The sequence below is a fragment of the Catharus ustulatus genome, chromosome 2 (assembly GCF_009819885.2).
Source record: "Catharus ustulatus isolate bCatUst1 chromosome 2, bCatUst1.pri.v2, whole genome shotgun sequence".
In the NCBI taxonomy this organism is placed as follows: Eukaryota; Metazoa; Chordata; class Aves; order Passeriformes; family Turdidae; genus Catharus; species Catharus ustulatus.
The window spans coordinates 5105312-5131297 of record NC_046222.1 but is presented as its reverse complement, the minus strand read 5'-3'; the positions used below and the strand labels follow the sequence as shown (position 1 = coordinate 5131297).

General features: G+C 49.2%; 1 protein-coding gene across 6 annotated transcripts in view; it reads right to left on the bottom strand.

Annotated features, from left to right (window-relative positions):
• Positions 1-25986, bottom strand: part of BCL9 (BCL9 transcription coactivator) — a 57632-nt gene that overhangs the window by 25601 nt on the left and 6045 nt on the right. The window contains exon 1 of one of the 6 annotated variants that reach the window (XM_033051338.2): positions 5788-6000. The exons of 1 other annotated variant lie outside the window; for it this stretch is intronic. The gene's annotated coding sequence lies outside the window, so the exon portion shown is untranslated. Of the gene's footprint in view, positions 1-4336; positions 4378-4641; positions 4698-5787; positions 6001-25986 lie in introns of those variants that run through there. 4 more of the 6 variants (XM_033051337.2, XM_033051332.2, XM_033051335.2 and 1 more) reach the window with 4 other exon arrangements.

Below are 25986 nucleotides of genomic sequence, written 5' to 3'. Positions count from 1 at the left end.
AAACCTAGATGGTCACAACAGTATCATCATAGTCCAGCTACTCCCCCACAGCAGAGCAAATCACAACTCCTCCCAGAACATCTTTACACATCCAGGAGTTAAATAATCTGTATTGGGAAAATTACACTGCGAACTTACAAACAGAACTTTTACAAACACTGCAAAAACCAAGTGCACAGGAACAAAAATACATCCCCAAAAGAATTTATCACGTTAACCTGACCAAAGATGAGCAGCTGAATGGGAGGGTGACTTACACAAAAACTTGTTTAGGGTGGGTTTTTTTTTTGCTTGGTTTTGTTCACACTTATTTAACGTCAATGATTGATTAACATTTTGGATAAAGGAGGTCTTTGTTAGTGATTCAGCATCTCCACCCCTTCAATTAAGGTGTTAAGAGTTCACACAAGTGCAGTGAGACCCAAGATCCCCAGACCCCTCTCCACAATAAAATCCCGACCCAAAAAAAAAAAAAAAGATTAAAAAAAAAAAAAAAAACAAACCAACACACACTCGTCCCACTGAGAAAATTCCAAAATCCCAAAACTAACATCGTTGCTAACTCCAAGTCAAAAAAAGAAAGATGCCTTTCTTTTGTTGTTTGAGAAGAGGCCAGCAAGGGAGACAGGGAAAGAATATGAGCCCTTGAGCCATTTTTATGCACTGAGTAAGAAAAAAAGGACACATTCATTAAAAGTAATCTATTTGGAGATCACTGTTAAAAGAAAAAAAAAATCCACACTGCAGAACAGAGCCATCATGCCAAGTTGTCCAAAATGGCTATAAAACATCAGGAAAACAACCCCTGTAGCTCAGGCAAGAAAACAGATCCCTGTGCCATGGGATGCAGTGTGCACTCCTGCAAGCACAGCTCCTCTGCCGTGGGATGGACACAAAACGACTCTGTGTGTGTGTCCTGATCAACTTCCCCAGTTCCACACCTGTAACACCCCACCTCAGCCAGAAACCGGCCATTAGAGACCCCATAGGAAGCAGGAGAGAGGCAAACAAAAAGAAGTGGGAATACAACTGTTTAAATATGTTAATTCTTTCATTTGATTTCACATAATGCCTTGCCCAGCTTTCCAAAGGTTGTTGTTGTAATATCTCAGGCAATCACTGATCAAATAATCCAACAAAACAGAAGGAAAAAAAAAATCTGGATTACTTTTTTGCCTCATGCTTTTAAAGCTTGATACATTTAAGGATGCTTCAGAGCATCCTATGTCTGTGTGGGCTTTTCACAGAGAAATCAAGGACAAAATACTTTCAAGGAAAATAAAAATGTAACTGGAACCCCTAAAAACAGAGAGAGCTGTCTCCCCCGCTTCCTCCAACTATGTGTTGACAGAAAAAGCAACCAGTCACCAACAAGGAGGCTTAAGGGGATAAACTCGATTTGGCACAATCCTTTCTTGTCTACCCAGACCAAGGAGAAGGTGCTACTTTATCAGGTAAGGGCAGCCAGGTAAGACTTGATGTTTCTCTCCCAAAAGTGAGGTTCATGCTTATTTCCAGACCACCTTCAGAGTCTGTGTTAGGTTTGGCATCTGAAGAATAAAAGTATCTTCCCTTTCACCTTGGTGGGCTTTGAATCACTCCACAACCAGCTCCCATCTGACACTCACTCCATTCTTTCCTTGCTGCAATGATAATTTTCTGATTTCTCAAGTAGTTTACTATTAAACCACTAATCATGTAATCATCCCACCTTAATATTTTACACCCAAATAGCAACCCACAATTGACTGTCACATCAGATTCTTCCCATCTGTCTCCTCATGCCTTGTCTACCTTCCCTGAGTAAATCCACCTTCCACATCCCAAATGCTCCATCTTCTGAGGCCTTTTTAGACCCATCATCTGCACAGAGAACTTGGGGACATGGAGGTGGAAAAAACAGAAATAAAGAGCTGTGTCTCATCCTGGAAGTGCAGCCTTGCTGCCCTGCATGCATCTACCTGCCCCAGCACTTCCCTAAGCCTTTGGGGTCTTCAGAACTCATTTTTTCTCTCATCATCCAACCCTTAACCTCATAAACTTCAGATTTAGCCTCTCATCCCCCTTTGCAGCCAGCCAGAGCACAGATTCCCTCTCATGCATACACACACAGAGCCTCTCCTTATCCTAGTAGGAATCCTTCCAAACAAACACATTTCTCCTGCCTTGACAGATACTGCTCTTCCCCACAATCCCCATATACAAGATCCCTTCCCACACTTAGTATCCCACCTACAGTTTGATACTAACAGCTTAGCTTCCCTGGATTCCTGCTCCCCCAATTTATCTATGCTGCTTCCCAGCTCTGGAGCCCTACAATTTCCCTCATGACCATGTGCATCACCTCCCTCCTGCTGAAAGCACTTCCTACCCCACATTCTAGCTATCAGTGCTTCCCCAGTCCCACTCCCATATCTCTTTCTTACAATGACTCAAGTTCCAGCTCCTCACATGCTCCCCTTCATGTACCACTCTCCCCAGCAAACCTCATACTCATTTCTTCATCCACCTCTCCACATTTTTTCCTGCAGATGCCCAAAGTTCAGTACTTCCTCACAACACGTCCCAGGTGATCTAATATCCCACACACCATCTCCCACCCTCTCACTGCACGTTTTACCTTGTATCCCACTCCCTGCATCCCTACTGTGGATCTCTGTGCCCCAGCCCCTCACTTCAGCTCAACCACAGAGCTCACAGCTCACACCCCACTTTTACACCAGCTTCTTTCTCCTAGGACAGCCTTCACTCCCAATTCAACAGCCCCTCCCACCATGTCCCAGCTCCTCACTCAGATTGGAATCTCTAGTCCACCCAACACCGTCCTCTTCTTCCACAGCACGGCCCGAAGGCACTTCCACACACCTCAGGGCAGCACAGGGCAGCACTCCACAGCTCTCACAGAGCACAGCCCGGAGCCCCAGCACAACCCAGAGCACCTCACACTCCCCTCCACACAGCAGAGAGCCCCAGCGCATCCCCCACCGCCCAGCATCCCGCACATCCAGCTCTTGGAGCATCCCATGCCCCACACTGCGACCCAGGACAGCCCACACATCCCCTAGGGCATCCCGTACATTCCTCCATATACTTCCATATGCCCCCGGGGCATCCCCTGCACCACCAACGGAGGCACAGCATTCCATGTGCCACTCCATACAACCTCCCAGTGCACCCCACACATCCCAAGGAGCACAGCTTCCAGAGCATCCCCTGCTCCAACACATCCTTCCATGGAGCACAGCTCCTGGAGCATCCCCTGCTCCAACACACCCCACCATGGAACACAGCTTCCAGAATATCTTCTGTACCAAACACCTCATTCCATGGAGCACAGCTTCCAGAGCATCCCCTATGCCCCACAGCTCCTTCCATGGAGCACAGCTCCTGGAGCATGCCCTGTTCCCAACATATCCCTCCATGGAGCACAGCTTCCAGAATGTCCCCTGTGCTCCACACCTCATCCCATGGAGTACAGCTCCTGGAGCATCCATCCCCTGTTCCAACACACCCCTCCATGGAGCACAGCTTCCAGAATATCCCCTGTACCCCACACCTCTTTCCATGGAGCACAGCTTCCAGAGCATCCCCTGCTCCAACACACCTCTCCATGGAGCACAGCTTCCAGAATGTCCCCTGTACCCCACACCTCCTTCCATGGAGCACAGCTCCTGGAGCATCCCCTGCTCCCAACACATCCCTCCATGGAGCACAGCTTCCAGAGCATCCCCTATGCCCCACAGCTCACTCCATGGAGCACAGCTCCTGGAGAATCCCATGCTCCCAGCACACCCCTCCATGGAGCACAGTTACCAGAATATCCCCTGTACCCCACACCTCATTCCATGGAGCACAGCTTCCAGAACATCCCCTGTACCCCACACCTCATTCCAAGGAGCACAGCTTCCAGAATATCCCCTGCTCCCAACACACCCCTCCATGGAGCACAGCTTTCAGAATATCCCCTGTACCCCACACCTCATCCCATGGAGCACAGCTCCTGGAGCATCCCCTGCTCCCAGCACATCCCTCCATGGAGCACAGCTTCCAGAATATCCCCTGTACCCCACACCTCTTTCCATGGAGCACAGCTCCTGGAGCATCCCCTGCTCCCAGCACACCCCTCCGTGGAGCACATCCTCCAGGCATCCCCTGCTCCCCGCACACCCCACGGAGCATCCGCTGCTCCCCACACATCCCTCCCTGGATCGCAGCCCCTCGGGCACCCCCTGCAACCCCTGAGCTCCCCTCGCCGGGCACCCCCGGGACCCCCCCAACTCCCGAACTCGGGGCGGGCGCTGCGGGTGCCGGTGCCCGGTGCCCGCCCCGCACTCACCGCGCTCAGCCCGGGGCCGGCGGGGGCGGCGCGGCGGCTCCGTCCCCCTCCCGCACACACACACAGGCTCCATTGTCCGCCGGCGCCTCCCCCCCCCGCTCCCCGCGCACATGGTACCGCCCAGCGCAGCCCCTCGCGCCCGCTCCCCCCGCCCGCTTTCCCCCCCCCGCCTTTTCCCCACACCGGTTCCGCGCCCCCCCCACCCCGCGCCCCCCCTTCCGCCGCGTCCCGCAACCCGCGGAGAGAGGAATGGTACCGCCCGTCGCGCGCGCCCCGCCCCGGCAATGGTACCGTCCGCTACTCACTCGGCCGGCGGCGGGACCGCCTCTCGCTCCCCGCGCCGCGCAGTGGTCTCGCCCGGCCCCCCCGCCCCGCCTCTCCCCAGCCAGAGGGAGGGGACTGCGGCCCTTCCCCCTTCGCCGCACGGCGGTACCAGCCGGGCTCTTAAAGAGACAGGCCCCCCTCGGCCTCGCGGCCCCGCCCCTTCATTAACATAGCCCGGCCCCCGCCCCGCGGCGGCCACGCCCCCTCCTCCCCTTTTAAAGAGACCACGCGCCCGGGGCTCTTCTTAAAGGGGCCGCCTCCCCCGCCGTCCCCCCTCCACCCCAAACTCCCCTCGGCGGAGTCGGGGCGCCGAGAGCCGCCCTCTCCGCCCCGGTTCCCCGGGCGGCGGGAAGGGCGCTCCCCGTGCTGCCGGTGCCCGCCAGGTACCGCAGGGGAGGCGCCCCCGGTGGGGCCGGGGAGGGGCCCTCGGCTCCCCCTGAGGCGGCGCGCGCGGGGGGCCCGCCCCCAGCCTGCGCCCCCTCCCCTCCCCTTTCGGGGGCACCCCCCCAACGGAAACGGCGCGCGGGGCCCCTGAGGGGCGGCGCGGTGCCCCGGGGGGATGCGGGATCAGCGATGTGGGGTGCGGGATTTGGGATGCGGGATGGCGCCGCCCGGCCCCACGCTGCTGCCCTGCCCGCTCCGCTCGGCACCGGGCCTGCCCAGGCCCACCGCGCTGCCGGTGCCTCAGCCCCGCTGTGCCCCCGGGGACCAGCGCGATGGCACACCCGGGAGGGCCGCTGGACCATCGCGGAGCGGCCCGGGCCGCTGGCACATGTCCCTTGCACACGTTTCTGAGGAAGGCGGGATGAGAATTTGCGCAGGAGAAGCGCGTCCCTCCTCCCCGGGGGCTGAGCACCCCCAGTGCCCACCCGCCGAGTGACCCCAGGGCTTTCTGCGGATGAGGGAAAGCGCCGGGATAAGCAGCAGCTTGGGACTGAGCAGGGAGGGACCAGGCAGTAATGGCAAACAGACACAACCTATCAACTCCTAAAAATGCTCAAGGGCCCCATCCTGGACAAATGCTCCGTGTTTGGGGATTAGACATCAATGTAGTTTGGTTTCAAACTGGCAGTGAAGAGTTTTGAAGATTTGTAGCAATCCCCCGCCCTTTTCAGTCTGAGACTTACTCCGTGAAAAGACGGCTTTCAACATCCACTAATCCTTCTCCTTCACCTCCACAAAATGTTCTTAAAATGGGCGATCTCGTGGCTGTAAGGAAGAGGTTTCCAAGCCACCGGTGGCACATCGATGCAGCCGAACAGAGAAAGTCAGCGGATCAGTTTTGCTTATCCGCGCTGCCTGAATAACCTGTTTAGCCAATACAACATCAGTGAACAGAAATTCAGTGTCCTCCCTCCCCCTTTATCCTCAAACGACCCATTCTTTGTCCAACTCCCATCTTGTCCAACTCCCACTTTTGAGTAACTCAAGTCTTTGGAAGAAGACCCTTTTAGCGCAACATTCACGCTGGGCGTTGCTCTTGGCAGATAAAGCCACCTCCTCTCTTTGCTCAGCCCTCAATCCCTTTTTCTCTTTTTGTTCCTCTCCTCCCCTAGTCCTTGCCCGAATCCAAACACTGTTAAAGAACTCTTCACAGCTTCCTGAGCACTGCAACAGTAGCTAATTATCACATCTTGCCCCAAATACACTCTTCCTTCAGGAAGATGCTTCTTCGCACTAGGGTTTCAGTCCCTTCTCATTTACAGACCACAGACCCGAAGCATTTCCCGCTGGACAGACTTTCAGCCCACTGACACCTTTTCTAGACAAGTCCCTGGGGCTACAAGTTCCCAGGATCCAGGACCCGAAGGTGGAAATCTGACAAGTCTTTCCACCCACTGAGGCCAGCCCCACCTGCATCTTTCCAGTGATCGCGGCCAGCACCTTCTACAGCTGAAGTGTGGGAACTGACGCTTGAACCACCATCGGTTCCACACGCTCCTCCACCTGATGTTTAAACCTTGCCCATTTTTACATCTCTTTTAATGCAATTCCTCCTGTCCTTCACGCGTCCCACCACGCTGGCCAAGCAGCCCAGCATGGTGTAAGGAACAGAATGTACCTCACGCTGCTTCCGACAGAAGATCCAGTCCCACTCTCACTGACACCAGGAACCCATCGTGGTTTGCTCAAAAGGAAGTTGTCTGCCCTGAGCAGTAGAGGCTGGGATTTTTCTACAGAGCCTAAGGAAACCAGGCACACAACTTCTGTTTTCCAAAGGTACCTTTGAAAATCCTACCCTGTGCCTCAATCCCGACAGCAGAGGTAAAATACGAGGAGTTAGAGAACTGCCTTTTTTGTTCTCCTCCCTCCTCTGACCCAGTGCTTCGCTGTCTTGTCCTTTTAGGAGTTAGACCGGGGAAAACGCGCACAAAATGCTACCAGTTTGCAGATGCTGTGGTTCCTCCGACTCCCCTCCCATCCCCCCGACCCCATCCCCCCACATTTCAAACAGTTATAAATGACTGTGCAACTCTGCAGGCAGCGGTCTCAAATAACCACACCAAGCCTCTCCCCTCCAACGGCTTTAAGTCTCTTCCTTCCTCTCTTTGGGGCTCCGGAGAGCAGCGATCAAGGTGCTTTGCTTCACTCTCAAGAGTTAAGTTGCTACTTCACCCACCACCTTTGGGAATCAGCCACAGCAGTGAATTCCCAAGGCTGTCCTCGAAGGGTTTTACCATGGGAACTGACAACAACAGGCTCCCAAACGCTCCTAACTGCAAAGACAGGTTGTAACTCGGGATTTCAGGTAGCAGAGCCCCAGATGGTGGGATCGTCCCCACCAACCTCGAGAACAGCCCCCTGTATTGGGGCCTTGCCCTCCCTTGGCCAAGCTCATAAAAGCTGCCCCAGAGAAACCAGCTGTCCCGACTCCTTAGAGCACTCCGGCAAATCCAAGAACATCTTGGAAGCATTACAGCTCTCACCACACTGTGTACGCTTTCCTCACAACTCCCTGTCTGCAGCGAGGGCAGGAGATCAGCCCGTCTGTGCAAAAGCAGGGCTCTTCCATCAGAGCAAACCAAGCCTAAGGAAAGTTGCCACAGGAGCTCGGGTTCTGCGGAGCAGACAGATCAGACGAGATAGCCCAGCCAGCAAAATATATTTGCATGACACTTTCTGTACACGGTGCAGAGCATGGCACACCCCGATCGCGGCTTTTTTGCTCTTCAAGGGCCCGGCCCTGCAAACACTTAATTTTACATGTGTAAGTAGAGTCCCACTGAAGCACAATGGAGCTACTCATGCAAATAACATTGAGAGCGTGTAGGGCTGTGGCTCTGTTTCACTGCTCCATCTGCAGCAGACCCAGTTTCAGAGGATCCTGCCATGCTCTCTCAGTTATTGCCGCTCACTTGTGCCAGTTAAACTATTTATGTAGCTACACGCATAGGTGAGCTGTTTAAATGATCCAACTTTTTTTTTAAAAGCCCTACTAAAAAGAACAAAACCTTAACACCAGAGCAGCTCTGATGTAGATTTCATCCCCCCGAGCAACTGAACTGGCACAACTGGAGGAGGTGGAAACATCTGAGAAACAGGAACTTTTGAAGATGGGACTGAGGGAAGGTGAAATGGAGACATGGATCCTTAGTGTGTGAAGGTTGGAGACATTACCGTTTTCTGAAGTCACACCCTGCTCCTGACCACCAACTGTCTGAAGTAGAGCCTTCTCCAGCCACACACACAGTCATTCCACACGAAACACTTCCACCTCAAATACAACAGAAGATAGGGCCTTTTCAATCAATAATGTTAAAAAAAAACCTCATCTCAAGGAAAGCTGTCAGCAATAAGAATCTGTGAACAGTCCCTATATCCAGGATCAGGGATGGGCATTCCTTGGATGTCACCACCATGCAGCCTATACATTGGTGTTTCTGTACTCACAGGATCCCTTGCTATTAGCTTTCACATGGTACATTTGGGCCATGCAAAGTGTCCCCTACAATTTATGTTTTGTTATTTTGTTTTTTGGTGTTTTTTTAGTTCATGGGCTATTCTATCTCTAGCAACTCTGTGCTGAAATTGCATCACATATTTCCTGTCTGCCGAGGCAAGATTTCCCTCTTTCAGTGCGATTATAACCTTCCAGCAGGGAAACTCTACTAACTCCTTAAGAGCTTTGCTCTCTTCACTGCTTCCCGACCTGCATTCATGTACACCTGCACAAAGTGGGTGTATAACACCATCACTGCTGGAAATGAAGCGCACACACCATTAGGAGGATGTTTTGCTTTGTTTGTTTGCTTTAGGTTTGGCGGTTTTTTGCCCTCTTTTGTGCTCCCCTGTAAATGATCAGAGGAGCTGTGGGACAAGAGAGATCAGTCTCTATGAAACCATTTTCTTACAAGCTTTGAGGTTTACACTGCTGCATGCTCTAATGAGCCTTCTCGAAAGGAAACAACCCATTCCTGTAAGGAATCCAGGTGATTATGGTTTGCATACCGCCGCTGATCTCTCTGCATGGGCACAGGGGAGTTGCCTTCATGAATCTTGCTGCAGGATGAAGTCTAAAGCTGGACAGTGTGAAAGAAATGGGAAAGGACCACAGGGAGGGGTAGTTTAACATCCATTGTTAAACTTGGAAAAAAAACCTTCTCTCAGAAAGTCTTTCATATATTGTAAATCATTCCTAAAAGATTAGGAAATCAGGCCTAGGGGGAGGGGGAGAGATTGTTGTGGCTTTCTTTCTTGTTCAGTTTCTTTTAGTATTAGACATTAACCCGAGTATGCTCAGTTTTGCTCAGCCTCCGTCCTACAAACCACCAGAGAATATTTTTAACATCCTTCGGGTGAACAGTCCCTCTGCATCCCATCGTGGGTGGGACTTCACAGCCTCCCAGAGGAGGGAAATGCCTCTCTATCCATACCAATGCCAATATCCACACACAGTCACACACATTCCCCCAAAACACACACATAAGCAAACTCCCACCTCTGTCCCCACTGCTGGTGAAAAAACGACCTGTAAGTCACCTACAGCAATGCCTGCTGCCTGGCTGGCTGCTGTGTTGGGAATGAGACTGGCTGATGGATCTGACCAGCACTGGCTGCACATCACCCCAAGGCAACAGCATGCAGATGATGGCAAATTCACCTGGGCAAGAAAGGCCCTGCTCTCACCTTCCTGTCTGCACCGAAAAGAGAGAACCAGTTGATGTTGTGTTTTCCTGTTCACATGAACACCCAAACAATCTGAGCCTTAATCAGGTTTGGGCTGGAACATGGGACTGTGCCTGTGGTTAAAATATTCTTCAGGCCATCCAGAGAGACTTACAGTTGATCTGCTGCACTTGAAGACATTATCACACATCAAAAACTCTGGTATCATAAACAAATCCCGTGTATTAAAACATTCCAGTTGCAGGATGCTCTTTCCCTATTTAGAAAGTCTTTTCTCAAGTCAATAAATAAGCAGGTATGAGGCAAATATCACACAGTCATAGAGATAAATGCTCAGCTCTATCTCCTATGATTAAAAAAAAAAAAAACAGGGAGAAGAAAAAGAAGGAGAGAACAGATACTGATTCAGAAGGCAGATCAGGTAAACAGAATCTGGGGAAGCATATGCTCATGCAGCACAGGAAAAATATGAATTCATACCAAACAAAGGTGGGAAAATTTGGCACAGAGAAGACTTCAGAACCAACGATTGCCCAGGAATACTGCTTCCACCACACTGGCCCCATGCTTCACACTGAGTGCTCTGGTGCTGCCAGGAGAATTTGTCTGTGGAACTGCCTGACCTTTGAGCCTTTTAAGATTCTCAGCCATGACTTTACACTCCTTTTGTATATGTACAGCCATCTTTGAATCAATGAGAACAGACATGGCAGCAGCTCGCAAAAGTGCCAAACTCACCTCCTGCTTCCCTTCAGCCACCTGCTGAGCCCAGTACAAGCCACCAAGCCCCCTTACACAGCCACACTCTGTGCTGCCTGCCCACAGCACCAGGGCACACATGTGCACCTTCATGGTGTAAAACCGAGCAAACAAAATTTCATTCCCAAAGCAACATTTCTGAGAAAGCCATGAGCAGATGAAGAAAGCACCTCTCATTGGAAGCATCCTTCTCAAGGATAAATAGAAGGCTAAGTCTGCCCTCAGACAGACAGAAGAAGTCATCTGTCGCCAACACATACAACAGCTCTCCTGGCATAACGGGCTTTTTGTGCCTTCCAGCACTGCTCCTCCAGCATCCAGCTGCTCAGGGTGCCCGCCTGCTGCACAACAGGCCAGCAACATGGACAGATTCTACTCATGCTGCCCTCACAGTCAGCACAGAGTTGTTCGAGGGTAACATTTTGCTCATGTCTCTCCTTCAAGGCTATAAAAAAAAATAATTTCAGCATGAATTCCCCTCTAGACTGTGCACAAAGAAACCAAGCCCCCACTGTACAGCAGACTGGCCCATTAAAGCGAATGGTTAAATTCTTGCTATGAAAAAGTAGGCGTTGTTGTCTGTTTTGCAAGGCAGAAATCAATATTCCCGCCTCCTCTCCTTCTGCTATTTCACCTTGAGATACTCATGCTCAGTTAGATGAGATGCGAGTCTTACTCACTGCTACTGCAACTTTTCTCTCTCTGGCATTTCACAGGGTCACGGGTGTTCTTGGAGTCCTAACCTGCCTGTAATTTACCACTTAGCTCTCTAAACTGATCACCACTGGTGACTGAAGCAGCGACTGAATTTCCTTCCAAATCACACCACTGCAGCCATTTCTAAGTATTTATCTACACCCTCTATCCCCGTCATTTTCCTCCCTGTGTCCTCCAATAACAACCCTCTTTCTGCCACAGCCTGTCTCTTCTCCAGACCCCTATAATTCACTCCCTGGTGCTAGCATCTCCCGTGCTGTGGCCATCTTATAGAAATGATGTTTTACTGTGAAGTGCTCCTTCTGCTCTCGCTCTCCCTCTAATCTAACTGGGGGGGATACATTGGTTAAGTCTATAAATTTGGGGAGTGGGTGTTTGGGCAAGGGGGAAAGGACCTGGGTGACTGATGCTCAGCCCAGGCAAGCCTGCAGCAATGTTGGCTGGGGAGAGACAGGCAGGGAAGATAAGCCAGTACCATACCTCAACAGCTGCTCCTTCAACCAGGTTTCCCTGCGGCAGCTCAGATCCAGGGCCTGGACCGATTCCCACAGATCAGGTAGCAATAATGCCAGGCTGACTGGGCTGTTTTGATGAGTCCTCTTGGATGCAGCTCTGCCTACAATCATGCCTGCCTCTGTCACCTAAGGATTAGACAACTGCAATATGGTCTGTTTGGCACCATGCTTTAAATCCATTCATAAACTGAAGGCAGTGCAGAATTCAGCGCTCAGTTAGATAAGCCATGTCTCTCACCCATGATCATTCTCACATTTGTGCTCCATTTTAATGCCATCTGACCACTGGCTCCCAGACAGATTTTAACATGTTCCTGTTGACCTCTAATGCCTCGCAACACAGAACCCTTCCCAGCAGACATATCACCTCTTATATTTCCTAGAAGCTGAAAAGACACCAGGTACTCTAGCACAGGTACATAGGAGAAGAGAGTGGAGGGTTGTTCAGACTTTAGTTTGCCATTGTTTGCTGGTGACAGTCTGATGAAATTGCTTAAGTTATAATAAAGACAGTTTTCATTATCTGTCATTTAAAAATGTCAAGGGAGCTTAGACTAAATGGTTAGGTGCAACCTGTTGTTTCAAATAGCTTTTGATGAAAGAATTACATTTCAAAAGTACCAGCCACTGATTCACAGGTGCTGTACCAAAATTACATAAAACAGAGAGATGCTTCCAAAGAAAACATGCTGATTTCCCCCCCTGCTCCTTAGATTAGACATTGGCTTATCATTAGTATGGTGCTGACTTTCTTCTGCAGTAATCATCAACTTTCAGATCTGCAAGGTCACCAAACCAAGATTCTTCATTATTAGAGGGCACTCAAGAGTTTTGGCTTAGTTATATAAATGCTTCACTCTCATTCTTTTCCATTTTTACTTATGCACTTTTATGGTGCATACTGTGGACCACTTTAACAACAGATGTCACGACTGGACATACTTCTGCCCAAACATTTTGCTAGTCCCTCTCTGCTAATGGTGCTGGCCTCTCACAGCTGAACTGCAATAACAGACTGCATGAATGTTCCCAGTCCATCTGAGCACAAAATCTGCCAGCTTATTTTAAATCATACCAGGCTATTCCCCAGCAGGAATACATCTGTTGACAATACCTGCCTTGCAGGTCCTGAGAGATACCTAGGACAGCATGCTTCTTTCCATCTATATCCTTTTATTTCAGAGCATCCATTTAACATGTGAATTGGTGCTGCACAAGTGATCAGCCTTGGTAATGGAACTCTGATTGGACACCCCCTGTGCCTTGACTTGCTTACAACATGGGCTGTTCCTACACACAACCTGCACCTTTTGCCTGCCCTCTCTGTCAAACCAAGACAAAATTAATGCCAGTAGTCCATCCAGCACACAAGAAATGCAGGCAATACTGTGTGCAGTGTCCTTAGAAATCACTTATATTTTGGGTAATTGTTTTTATATGAGCATCCAGCATCAAAGAGCGTAGCAAGAATCTCCTGTAAATATTTAAATGCTGAAGCACAGATACCTTCCACTTCAGAATCCAATAACAGACTGCTGTTGCTCTGGCCAGTGACACAACTTCAGCCTGTCTGGATCCCATGCAAGTCCGCTGGTTTCCTCTTCCAAGTCCTTATTTACCTCATGTGCAGAGGCTAAAGTGTCCCCTAGGTGTTCCTGCTCTTGGTGGTGTATATGATGTTCAAAACTAAGATGATAATGAGGAAGGAGAGAAGGACTGAGCCTTAGGAAGGTGGTTTCTCAAAGTTGCAGATGTGAGGAAGAAATAAGAGTTGTTCTGAGACCTGATCACTCCAACATCTTGTTTCCACTAGGACAATGTTTCCCAGGCATTTACTTGAGTCATCCTTACAAAGCATCTCCCAAAGAAAAGGGTTTATGTTCCTGGCAACATGTTCCAAAAAAACGCATCCCCAGCTCCCTGCTGCCATAAGCAAGCACAACTCCAATGATTTCAATAAAGCTGCACTTTCTGTGGCCCTAAGGCTATAACACTACAGTAAACAAAGCCAAATTCCATAAGCCAGATGCTTTAAGGTCTGAATCCGAGTCTTCAATATCTTACAGATACAATCCACCAAAAGATGGTTGATCCCACACCATCAGCTGGCTGTCACTGAGATGTTCCAGCCACCCAGGGCCTCCTCCTGGGACACAGAAACAGCTGGTGGACACCAGCCCACTCCTTGAAAGGGCAGTGGTAGCTCAATCCTCTGGGATCTGTGCTGTACCAGCACTCTCAGCCTCCCTGCTGGGTCCTCTGCCCTCTCCAAAAAGAAATCCATGCTCCCCACTCTAGTGGCCACAGTATCAAACGACCTTACAATATCAGCTGCTTACCACTCCAGTTTCTTCATCTCCCCATCATACAGCTTGTTTTCCCTTTGCATCTAAAACATCCAAACAAACACTGCTCTGTCCAAGGAAAGGCCAGCTCAAGGCTCCTGCCAGACTAGGTGTGGAATCCACTGGCACACGGTGAAAGCAGACCCATGGCTCGGTTAGATGACAATGCACATCCTGGAGTAATAAGGATGTAATGCTAGATAGTTGCTCAGGACTGAGTGAACACAGCAAATGAATGGTCTTTCCAGCTTCAAAAGTGGTCCCTGAAGAGAGCAGTAAGGGACTCTGGCTTGATAGTATAGTCTGGGGAATGTACTGCATAACAGCTCCAGTGAGTAATGCTGAAAATCCATAGGCAAAGGAAATGTTTTAAAACAGAAGAGGAAAATCTACTTGAAATCAATACCATGAAGGTCTCTAAAAGGAAACACTTGGCAAAAAAGGACACATTTGCCACACATAAATCTTTAATGATATCTTGTAGTTTTAACAAAGCATTAAAAAACCCCAAACAAATGAACAAACAAACCAAAAAAAAAAAGAAACCCCAGTTGCTGGAATACACCTGAGAGAGCAATCATCCTCACATGGCAAAATATGATTTTCACACCTGGTAAATGAAATAACTCTGCTGCATCCCAAGGCCAGGGTTAGGGTCTAAGGTGAGCTGTTAATGGAAGGTTAGAGACCACAAAACGGCTCTTCAGGGAGCACCATTCAGATGCTCTTTTCATGTACAGCAGTGCACAGTAATCAGAAGGCAGTGGCAGCACACACCGAAGTCACTGTCACCGCCGTGGTTCTAACTGTGCAGTCACTAGCTGATGGCTCGGATTAAGATAGCCAGCTCACGTGCCCGTGCTCCTCTGACTCAGGAGGAGTCTTGTAAGAGCAATCCTGTATTCTTTCATCTCCCTCCTGGCATGCCTTCTGCAGCACACCAGGGTTAACCACTCACCCTCTCCTCTCAGATGAAGAGTGAAGCTGCAGAGCTGAGACAACAAACTTTGCAACCGCACACAGCTAAAGCCTCTGCACTGTTAAAAGAAAAGCAAGCACAGAAAATCAAGGAAAATCCTGATCACAGGCCATGCTGGTAGGAACCCAATGACATTCAGAATCTGTCCTGCATCAGCATGCTAGGCTGCTGGATCCAGGCAGGATGGCTACACAATTTGCCAATCATTCAGGAACATAAGAGAAGCGAGGCCTGTGGGGAGCCAACAAGCCCCAAAAGTACACAGATATTTACAACAGAAAATCCTAGCAGAATCAGCAAGAGGAGGAAGCACAGAGAAAAACACTACATGATCTAGCACCAAACAAGACACACGGCTTAACAAGACGCTTTAGAATATCTGGCTCCATAAATTAGACTGTGATTCCCAGATCTTTAGCTCCCAGCTCCTGCTGATTTCTGCGTATAAAGGGGATGTTTGTCACTCCCAAGATCAGACGCCAGCTCAAATGCCTTTCAAGAAATACACAGATGAGCATGTTCCTAGGGAAGAACGAGCTAGAGCTAAGCCTTCAAAAGAGCACAAGGAGAACCTCCAGCCCACAGACAGGAAAGTGGTAACCTCCTTCACTTCCTTTGTGGCTTTAACCTAAACCACAACTCCTCCCTTTGGGTTAGAAGTCTCTTCCACTCATTCAGATGTTTGTCAGCTTGTCTCTCTAATACCCAGCATTCGTCACTGCCACATAGGAAAAAAAAAAATCCATTTCTCGTCTATCTTCCTTTCTCCCACACCCCTTTTGCAGTTTCTTCCCTAAACAAGAATGGCTTCAATGCATGGGAAAGCAAGTCTAAACTACAGCTCTTCAGGCACAGGCACAGAAATTAGCAATTGCAACATGAGGGGGCAGGGAGAAAGGAGACGTTGGCACACACAGGCTACACCAACATTTGGGAATGCTGGCAGTGAGGAAACATTGCTGCCAGCAGGAAGAGCGATGCCAAAATAACTCACAGGGCTTTTCCATGAGTGCAAGCACTCCTTCCCAGCCCAGGCTGCAACATCCCTCCTTGCTCCCCAGGAGAGCACGACTGAGGTGCTGCAAGCGAAGGGCAGAGCACAGGGAAAGCTGGGAGGCTCTCCCTTTGTCCCTACACAGGGAGGTGAGAAGGACTGGCCCCATTATCCCCAGTGTGGGGGCAGCTCCCCCTCCGAGATCCCATCATCTGCCGAATTGAGGTTTAACGATGTGACAAACAGCGGCTCCCACCCAAAACACCCCCGGTGCAAAGGCTTAACCTCATGATATCCAGGTGATACCCGGGCTTTTAGAGACTGTTGAAAGATTGGAGCAATTTTTTGAGCAGGCATTTTTTTGCTACGTGCCTTTACCAGGTAGTCAGCGAAGTATTCAGTGGGAAACCTCTCCCACATCTCCCATTGCAACACACAGCTGGGCAGCCACACAGGGCGCTGGGTGATGCAGTCACTCCCTCGTCACCCGCCACTCCCAGGACTATTCAGTGTGAAAGAACAAGCTCTTTATTCCTTCAAGATTTTCAGAAATTTCAAATAACTGTTCTACATCTGATCGGGTTAAAAAAAAAATTGTTTTCAAAATTTCTACCTAGAAACTACGACTAAAGTAATTAAATGCAAGGTTTCATGTTACCTTCTTGAAATGTTTCATTTTGACAGCTTTAAAATTTTTCTCAATTTTTTTTCCGAGATGAAACACAAAACTGGAGTCAACTTTTCCTGAAAATAGCAACAATTCTGGCAAATCAGCAATTTTCTAAGAAAAATTATCTCGGGAGAAAAATCCTAGCAAAACCTAGTTCAGTTATTTCCTCCCAACACCACACAAGAATATGTCTCCATGGTGTAATTCACCCTTAAGTTTCATAGCAGCTCTGATTCAGACATATTGCACACACAGATATTAGAATATGCCTTTGACATCACCAGCACAATGCAAAACAGTGTATATACAATATGGCCAAGCAACGCTGCTATGGAAACCCTTGCTTTGAATTCCCGTGCACGGGGTGTTTAAATTCTTATCCCTAATATTGCTTTGACAGAATTCTGTGTACTTTATTCCCTCGCTCAATTCATCTCTTTCTTTCTGGGAGGGCTCTGGGTGAAGCACAAGGTGATGAGACCTGCACAGTGTTCCTGTGCTCCATGAGCTGCAGCAAGAGAATCAACCGATCTGTGCCTCAGTTTCTGCAGCTGTAAAATGGAAATAAGATGACGTGTTACTTCGGATATGACTCCAATGTGCTTAGAAATCCTTTGTGACAGCCAGAGGATACATGCATTCCTATTTGTTACTTCTGTAGGCGAGGAGTTACTGTCCTCTACAGACCTATGCTGATGATCTCTCTATGTTGGAGAACCAAATCAGGAAGTACAGTCGCCCACTCATGTAGCGAGCAGATAAGTAATAAAGCAGCACACTTGCCAACTCCTAAGGAGGTGGTTTCTTAAAAAGACATAGGAAGCTTTCGTGTTTTGATGCTGACTAATTTCAGAAAGTTCCCATTTCACTCGCTTCATTTTAAACTTCAAAAAACATGTTTACCTGATATTCTCAAGGGTCTTCTGCTAGGGAGGATCTTCAGTCAGGCTGAAGGTAACACTGCTGGAAGAGGACTCTGATCTGCCCATCTCCAGTTGCCAGGTGCTCCTGGTGACCCTGGCAGCACCTTCCAGACCCCACCTCGACAAGGAGAGGACACTGCAGCCAGCAGTGGCCATCTGAACCTATGCCAGCTGCATCCTTGGATGTGTGGCACTGCCTCCCACAAAATCCGAGCAGAACGTGCAACCCAATAACCACCACCCAGCAGTCAAACTCACCCCTGCAATCCAGTGATCGCAGATGCAGATTAACTCACTTGCATTTGTCTGATGGTGTAATTGCCAGACTGCACATTCAAATGAGTATTTGTTTAACTGTGTGATACACAGATAGAGCTGATACACTTGAGGCCAAATTTACCCCTGTTGTAATTTCCCTAACTCCAGTAGCAATTACTCAAAGGACTAATTTGGCCCACAGTGTTTCCTAGTACATGTGATTCATCATTTCTTTCCTATAACAAAGAATAATACACTGTTTCAATCAGTGGTGATGTCCTGGCCTCCTTGAGGCTGCCGGACTCCCTGCTTAATCAGACATAAAACAAATCACTTGCAGAGGCAGAGGCGTACAAGCATGCTTTAATTACAATATTGTAACACCAATTAGAGATCTATCTAATCGAGGACTCAGTACTTCCTACTCGAGTATTACTCCCATGTTGGGATAATTACTGCTAATTAAGCTTGGAACTAATTAGGCCAAATGATCTCATTTATACCAACATAGATGACTTCTAGGAGTTCACACACACACAAAAAAAAGTCCAAGGGTGATTTTATCATTCTTGGACTCATCAGCACTTCACTTTCAAAATGGACTGTCCTTTCCCAATGGATAATCCCTGCTAGAACTCAAGCCCCAGATCTCAGATGATCACACATTCTCCCAGGGTGGAGAAACACTCTCCAAAGGCGTTTCAGCTGGTTGGCCCAAGTCATCTTCCTATTCTAATCGACACAGTGGATTAACAGAATCCTGTGCCTATCACTGCCTGGTTAATTCCAAACCTCCAGGCCACTCTCACGTGGTTATTGTTATCAGTTCTCAGCGCACTTAGCACTGCCCACACCCCCAGGTAGCTGCACACAATAAGGTTTGCTGCAGGGTGCTAGTGCAGTGTTAAGACAGTAACAGAAAAAAAAAAAGCCGGAAACAATTCCTAAACACACCAACGGTCACAGGTACTTGTTGAACGATTTGTATCAATCCTGATTAAAACTTAGAAATAGCATCCCAACAGCCGCTCATACTGCAGTCAGAAAAATAAAGGACAGCCCATGAAGCTGTGTTTATGTGGCAGTTTCTTCTCCTCCTCCCCTCCAGCCCCAAAATTCTGCACCAGCTCAGCACTGAGATTCTCAGGTTAAGTGTCACCAAGGCAACTTCCATTTAGACCTGCTCTTGGCTCAGGGAAACAAGTCTAAAGCTGTAAGAAGGGTGTTCCCCGCCCAATGGCTGAACCTGGTGGGGTAAAGCAAACCTTAAAAATAAAACCTTTGCATTTTGGCTGGGTATTTTGGGGACTATGATTTAGCTTCTCACCCAAAGACAGTTTGCACCAGTGGCATGGTTTCCCTCTCCAGTATTGGAAGATTTCAGATTCCATGGCTGATGAAAGAATAATGCCGCCTACCAGAACACCAGTCCCACCTCTCCAAGCGAATGGGCATCTTGCAAATGAAAGGAAGGACCAGTTTCCAAGAACTGTCTGGGGACACCCATCCTGACACTCATCTCTCTGGCCTACAAACTTCACAGACATACATAGTCTCCTGTCCCCGGGTAACTCACCACCTCTGCTTTGCCTGTCGCATCTGCAGAGGCTGCACACCAGCAGGTCTGTGCTAACAGACACTACAGGTAACTCTGCAAGGGTTCAGTCACAGTCTACCTCCTTCTGCACATCCATTCTTCCAACTCCTGCCTCAAAATCAAGCCTTACAGGAACCACTTCAAGGTGCAGCATTGCTCCATCCTTACTTCTGGCGTTCTCTCACCAGCTGCCTTTATTACTCCTAAAGCTCCCTCCTAAACACTTCATTTTCTCGTGCTTTCTTGTACTTCAGGCTGGAATCCTGAAGCTGCTGAACCCAGGAATTCACCATTGTCTCCAGGTCTTCTTCCAGCCTGCCCCTTTATCCTCACTGCGATCATTGTTCCCTGGTGAGTCACAGACACCCCCCCTCCCTTCTCCCCTCCAAATGCCTCCTGAACAATCTTCTCTTTTCCAAAGCCTGTCAAAACTGAGCCCAGCAGGATTCCCTACACCAACCTGACCTGGTTACAATACCTCCTGGAACTGATCCTCCAGCTGTCTGTGAAATTTCTGTAGAAGTGCCACTTCTTTATGCAGTACCATTAGCAGAAGACTAATAAATAATGCACGGGAATAACACAATCCCCAATAAACAATGTACTGCTTCTTCTCTTATTTTCTTAAGCGAGCAACATGGATCCTAAATCTGATCTCCCCCTCCAGTTGTTACCCAATCCCCACTTTAGCTACCAAACTCTCTCCTCCCTCCCCTAGCAAGCATGTCATTCCTTTCTTCCCAGCTGCCAGAGGCTTCCCTGCTACCTCCTCCAGCCCAAACACACTGGCAGACATGAAAGCAAGCATCCACACAACACAAATGCAAACATCCAGGCACGTCTCAGGTTGCATGTTGAAAATGCACGCTTCCACACACTGCAGTAGCATATGGAGACACGTGCACAGCCCACTGAATATCACATTTATTTGGGTACCTGCTGGAACCCCTGCAGGAAGAGGTGAGTTGGAGGAGATCTTCTAATGAAAACAAAATCACTGAACCCGAAGTCTGGGCGAGACAGTGGTAGATATATGATCAGGGCAGTCTTCAGCAGAGGCACACATTGGGCCCAGGGGGCCTCTGAATGGCTTCTTTAGCGTTAAAAGGGAGGAATTCAGGAGCCTTAGATCAGAAGTACATCCCAAACGGGCATTAGACTCTAATAAATAAGGTGCTTTACACTGACAGAGTGCCAGAAACCTCCCGACATCCTCCCCACGGTCTGCATACAGGCATCTCTACAGTTGCTGGTGGTTTGGATGGCAGAAACCAAGCAAACAACCTCCCCATGTCACAGAGGAGGGAAGGGAAGCAACATCCTGCCCAAGGAACACCAAGCCACAGCCACTACAGAAAGCACCATGAATGCTCTAATTTGGGATTGCAGTAAATCCTCCAGGACAGGGACTGTCTCTTGGCAGGGTCTGGGCAGCACACTGCACAATGGGGACTCCAGCCCCATATCAGCACTTCAGCATGCAGTGTACAAATATTTACTGTCACCAGTGGCCTGTAGAGAGAGGCTGTCTCAGATGGACCTCCCCAGGGGCATCTGTGAAGATGATGGAAGTCTGAATCAGTGACCTAAGACCCAGACCTGGGGAGCTCGCTGCAAGCCACAGTTCAGCATGTCCTCCTTCTAGACAGGTTCCCTTTTTTTCCAAACACTCACTGATTCGGAGGTTTTAGCACTTTTTTTTTTTTTTCTGAGCAAATCCCATAATCTTATCCAAGGTCTGCATACACACAGAGTTGGTGGCCAGCTCTGCATGGTCCTAAATGGCCAGCCCTGTATTTGAAAGCAAGAGGTAAAAAGTGCAAAGAAACACACACAGAAGGCAAGAAATAAAAAAAAAAAAACCTTATTTGTAGGGGCCCAGCAGCAAGATGGCAGGAGTGTGGGGATGTTGGCCCTGTCCCCTCACATCCTCAATATCTGGACTGGTTCCAGCTCCTTTTACAAAAGGAAAGTAAAGGGGCTGCTGCTTACTGCAGGCAGCTACCAGGTTCATAACCTCAGCCCTCCCAGGAGCTCAGGCTCTTGTTGAATAAGGCAGGGACATATCCCTAAGTCTGAGGTTTAGAAACAAGACGTATTTATTTGTTATTATTTCCAGTTATCTGAGTGCAGTAAAGGTCAGAACACTTATCTTCTGGGGTTGGTTCCTGCTCCCACTCGTGTGGTTCAAAACCAATTGAATGATTTTCTGCATACTTCTCAGGCAGGAAAAAAAAAAACAAAAACCAGGGGGAATGAAACCTGATACAGGGCATTTTCTAAAGAGGATCTGTGGGAAACAAGGATCCACCGCAAAGGGAGGAAGGGCTTGTGGGCATTCCTGGGTACCTCCTCCCCAGTCCCTGCTACACACAATGGAACATGAATAAAGATGACTGAGGAGGCCATAGCTTTTTACCTACATTTCAGCCTCAGCTGATATCAAGGACTGGAGTGGACAGCAGTATCACCTACGTGATACTCCCAGAGCTGCATTTTGGGTGACAATATTCAAGGACATAGCTGCATATCCTGTGCCCTGTGCACCGGCTGCTCCATAATCTCCAAGATTAATTTATGCAAAACAAGGGAAGATGTGCTTTTTCCTTTTGCAGTCAATGACTTCATTAACCTTTCAGGAGCTTGCCAATAGTGAAGTAGAAGCAATGGGAAAATCACACTTCTGGGAAAAAGGGACTTCTGCCGTGTAGCTGAGAGCACATACCTGGGAGAGGCCAAAGACCAGCAAATGATGGACCCTGGTTTGGGAATCTGCCTTCCTGCTCTGCTCTCCCTCACACCCTCCAGTCTCTGCCCTGCTCTTGCAATGGTCCTCCTCCCCTGGCTTCTGACAGCTCAGGGCATGACCAGGGAGACAAGGAAGCCAGATGGGAAGGCAAATGAGGCAGAGGGTTTTAGAAAGAGTCTGGAGAGAGACCTAGCCCAGAGGCAGAGCAGGAGGGAAGAAGCAGGTAAAACAGGTGAAGCAGGTACGGAGAGGGAGAAAAACGGCTGTGGGAAAAGCAGGAAAAAGGTGCACAGCTCCTCACATGAAGCACAAGGGAGATCATCCAGCACGCTAAGGAAGGGTCGGAGTGTTGCAGAGACAGAAGGGAGAAATCAGGAACTGTCTGGTCAGGGGAACTGAGGCTCATGACTTTAATGAGCCTGGCACTGAGCAACACCTGGCAGGGGGAAATGTGCAACCCAGGAATGGAGCTAAACTCCCCTGGAGGCCAAGAAGTCACCATGCTCTGTCCTGCAGGACACTGGATGAACTTCAGCACGTGGCCACCTGCTTGACCTCTTTGTGCCTTGCTGTCAGAACACCTCAGGAGCCCTGATTTGGCTCTCTCCCATCCACCTAGACACACCACCTGTCCCTGCCCTGAGAAAGGGACTTCTCCATGCCACATGGGAAGCAAACAGAGTCCACGAGGGGATATAAAAAACCCACCACTTTTCAATTGCTGCCGCTGGACATGATCCTTGCAGCCAAAATCCTGTCTCTGAAGAGAGGTGGTTAAATACACCACAACCACCCTGGCTGACTCGGAGGAAACTCTATCCCACATCAGATAGCGGGATAGCCTCCTTGTGGGATCAGGTAGCTCTCAGGCAGATGGGAGAGGGGTTCTCCCAGCCCTGTTGTTCCTGTCCTGGTGCAACAGCAGGACACTAAGCACAGCTCTGCCAGGAAGACAGCACAGCTGTCCTGACCTGCTGGGTATTGGTTTGTGGGCTCAAGATGCACAGGGCTTCCCAGGCCTTTGGTGCTCATCCTCTCCCTCCTCCATCATGGCTTTCCCTGGCAGAGCATAGGGCTGAACTCGGCTGGAAGTGACACATGGGACAGTCATCCCCTCAACAAGCAGAGATGTCGCCAGGCACAACACAATCAATCCATGTTTTCAGGACGGAGTGCCTAGAGCCAGGGGGAAGTCAGGGGAAGGGGACAATGGGTCAAGACCAGAGTAAGTCACAAGGTCATGTCCAAGGAGGTAAGGTGACGTCAGGAGACTACATTTGAGACTGCAGAATTCACCAAGCTTCCAGGCAGAAACCAAACACTCAGACATTAAAGTGACAACTGTGCTGCAGCTCAGAACGAGACTCCAGGCAGCTCCATGCAGAGCCAGCAGCACACACATGGAGGGAGCCTCACCTTGCTCCCTCAGAGGGCAACCCCCATCCTGCCTGGCCGGCCAGGGGCTGATCCCAGCCTTGTCCTTCTCCCTCAGGCCTGGCCAGGCAGCCAGGCAGGGACACGCAGCCGGCAACAACAAAAAGGGGTCTGCGGTGGAGACACACATAAGGGAGGAATTTGGAGGATAAACCAGAGGGAAGCGATAGGAGTGTGCAGCGCATGAATAGTGGGGGAGGGTAGGAGATACAGGGTGAGAGAAGAAAATGACATGAACAGAAGGAAGAGAGCTGCAAATAGAAGGGGATATGGAAACAGCAGAGAGAGACAGATTGCAAGAGCGGTGGAAGTAGAGGAGACCTAAAGGGACAGAATATAATAATAACAACTCTTAAAACTGGGAGAAAAGGGGAGAGAGGAGAGGAGAGGAGAGGAGAGGAGAGGAGAGGAGAGGAGAGGAGAGGAGAGGAGAGGAGAGGAGAGGAGAGGAGAGGAGAGGAGAGGAGAGGAGAGGAGAGGAGAGGAGAGGAGAGGAGAGGAGAGGAGAGGAGAGGAGAGGAGAGGAGAGGAGAGGAGAGGAGAGGAGAGGAGAGGAGAGGAGAGGAGAGGAGAGGAGAGGAGAGGAGAGGAGAGGAGAGGAGAGGAGAGGAGAGGAGAGGAGAGGAGAGGAGAGGAGAGGAGAGGAGAGGAGAGGAGAGGAGAGGAGAGGAGAGGAGAGGAGAAAAAAGGTGGAAAGGAGAAGGGAGAGGGGTGAGGGGAGGGATTTATGATTTCCTGGAGAGGGAAGACAAATGCCCTGCATGTTTTTCTCCTTAGTTTTCAAAGGTTTTGTGGAAGCAGAGTGAAGACTTGTCATCCTCATTTGAAGAAGGGAGGAACTACGGCACAGAGGCAGAGAACGAGTGAGGTGGTAGAAAGGAGCTTGGCTCCCTACTTTGACTCTTCCATCAAAGACACGGGTGAAAAACAGTCTAGACTTTCTTCTCCTGAGCACACCACAGAGAATCCACTACTCAAAGATGGTAGGAAGAGGGCTTGCTAGAAAACTAAGAGATAACCAACCCAAAGTAAAGTAAGAACAGGAGGGGTACCTGCTTTTTTTTTGCCAGCACCACCAACATCTCTGGAGATCTGTGTTTAAAGGTTTTCAGAGTAATTAGCCTAGAACACACCAAAACGAGCACTGTCTGAGTGCTTACATGGGGAGCTGCCCACAGGGAGATGTTGCAGTGTGGGTTCAGGCACTTGCCAACCCTCCCAGCCCACAGCCAGCTGCAAGGAAAATGGAAGGAGGGTGCACAGGAGGCTGCGTGACTGGGGCTCTGCTCCTGCAACACTGACTGATGCCTTTTGTTTGCAGCTCTTTTTTTTTAGGTGTCTAAAATTTATCCAGTTGAATTATTTGTACCACCTTTGTGCTTCAGCTGCCACTATGGAAAACAGGCTTTTTGTGCCTACAAACAAACACCAAGCCCCCAAGCACACGTACACCCAAGCCAAACACAGTTTGTAAGAGCCTTGAATAAACCAAATACCTGGTGCCTGCTTGAACTCCCACATGCACTTGGGCAAACAGAACTTTCCAATTACTCCCTGCACGCAGGAACCCAAAGGACCCAGCATTTTTCTAATCTCAGACAACACTACTTTATGGCTTGCTAGCACAAGAATTGTCTAGGATCCCCTCATCAATGAGTGACGAAGGTCTCTCTGCTATAAATTGATGTTAATGGCAGGTTGTGTACCTTGTTTGTTTATTGCCAAGGAGGAATGTTTGCCGTGGCTGTCAAGTTTATAAAAATATTTCCATGGCTTCAGACAGCTTGGCATTTTTACATGCAGCTGAGAGAGTGGGTGAATGTACAGATGAAAAATGGAAGAAACATTGTTGAAGTTGGAAAAATAACATCTCCTAGCACCACCAAGGTGGCTTAGAAAGGCCAGGAAGGTCAGCGATATTGCTGAATAAAATGCATTTTTTCCCCACCAGGGGTTTCTGAAGAGCTGGCAATAATTAAGCATTACAACACCTTTCTGAAGTAGATAACCCAGCTGAGGGCACCTGAGGTTAAAGGACATGCCCATGATCACACAAAGCAAATCAGTGGCAGAGAAGAGAATTAAACCCAACAGGCTTAGCTTCCATGACCCGAGTCCTACACACCTGGCTGACATCCAGATGGAAGGACAGGAGCTGCACCAGCTGTGGACCTGACTGTCAAGCACAGGTCTTCACAGTCTAGCGATTGGGCAAAGAGCTGAGCGACAGGCACCCACCCCAACTTCAGACAGTAATTG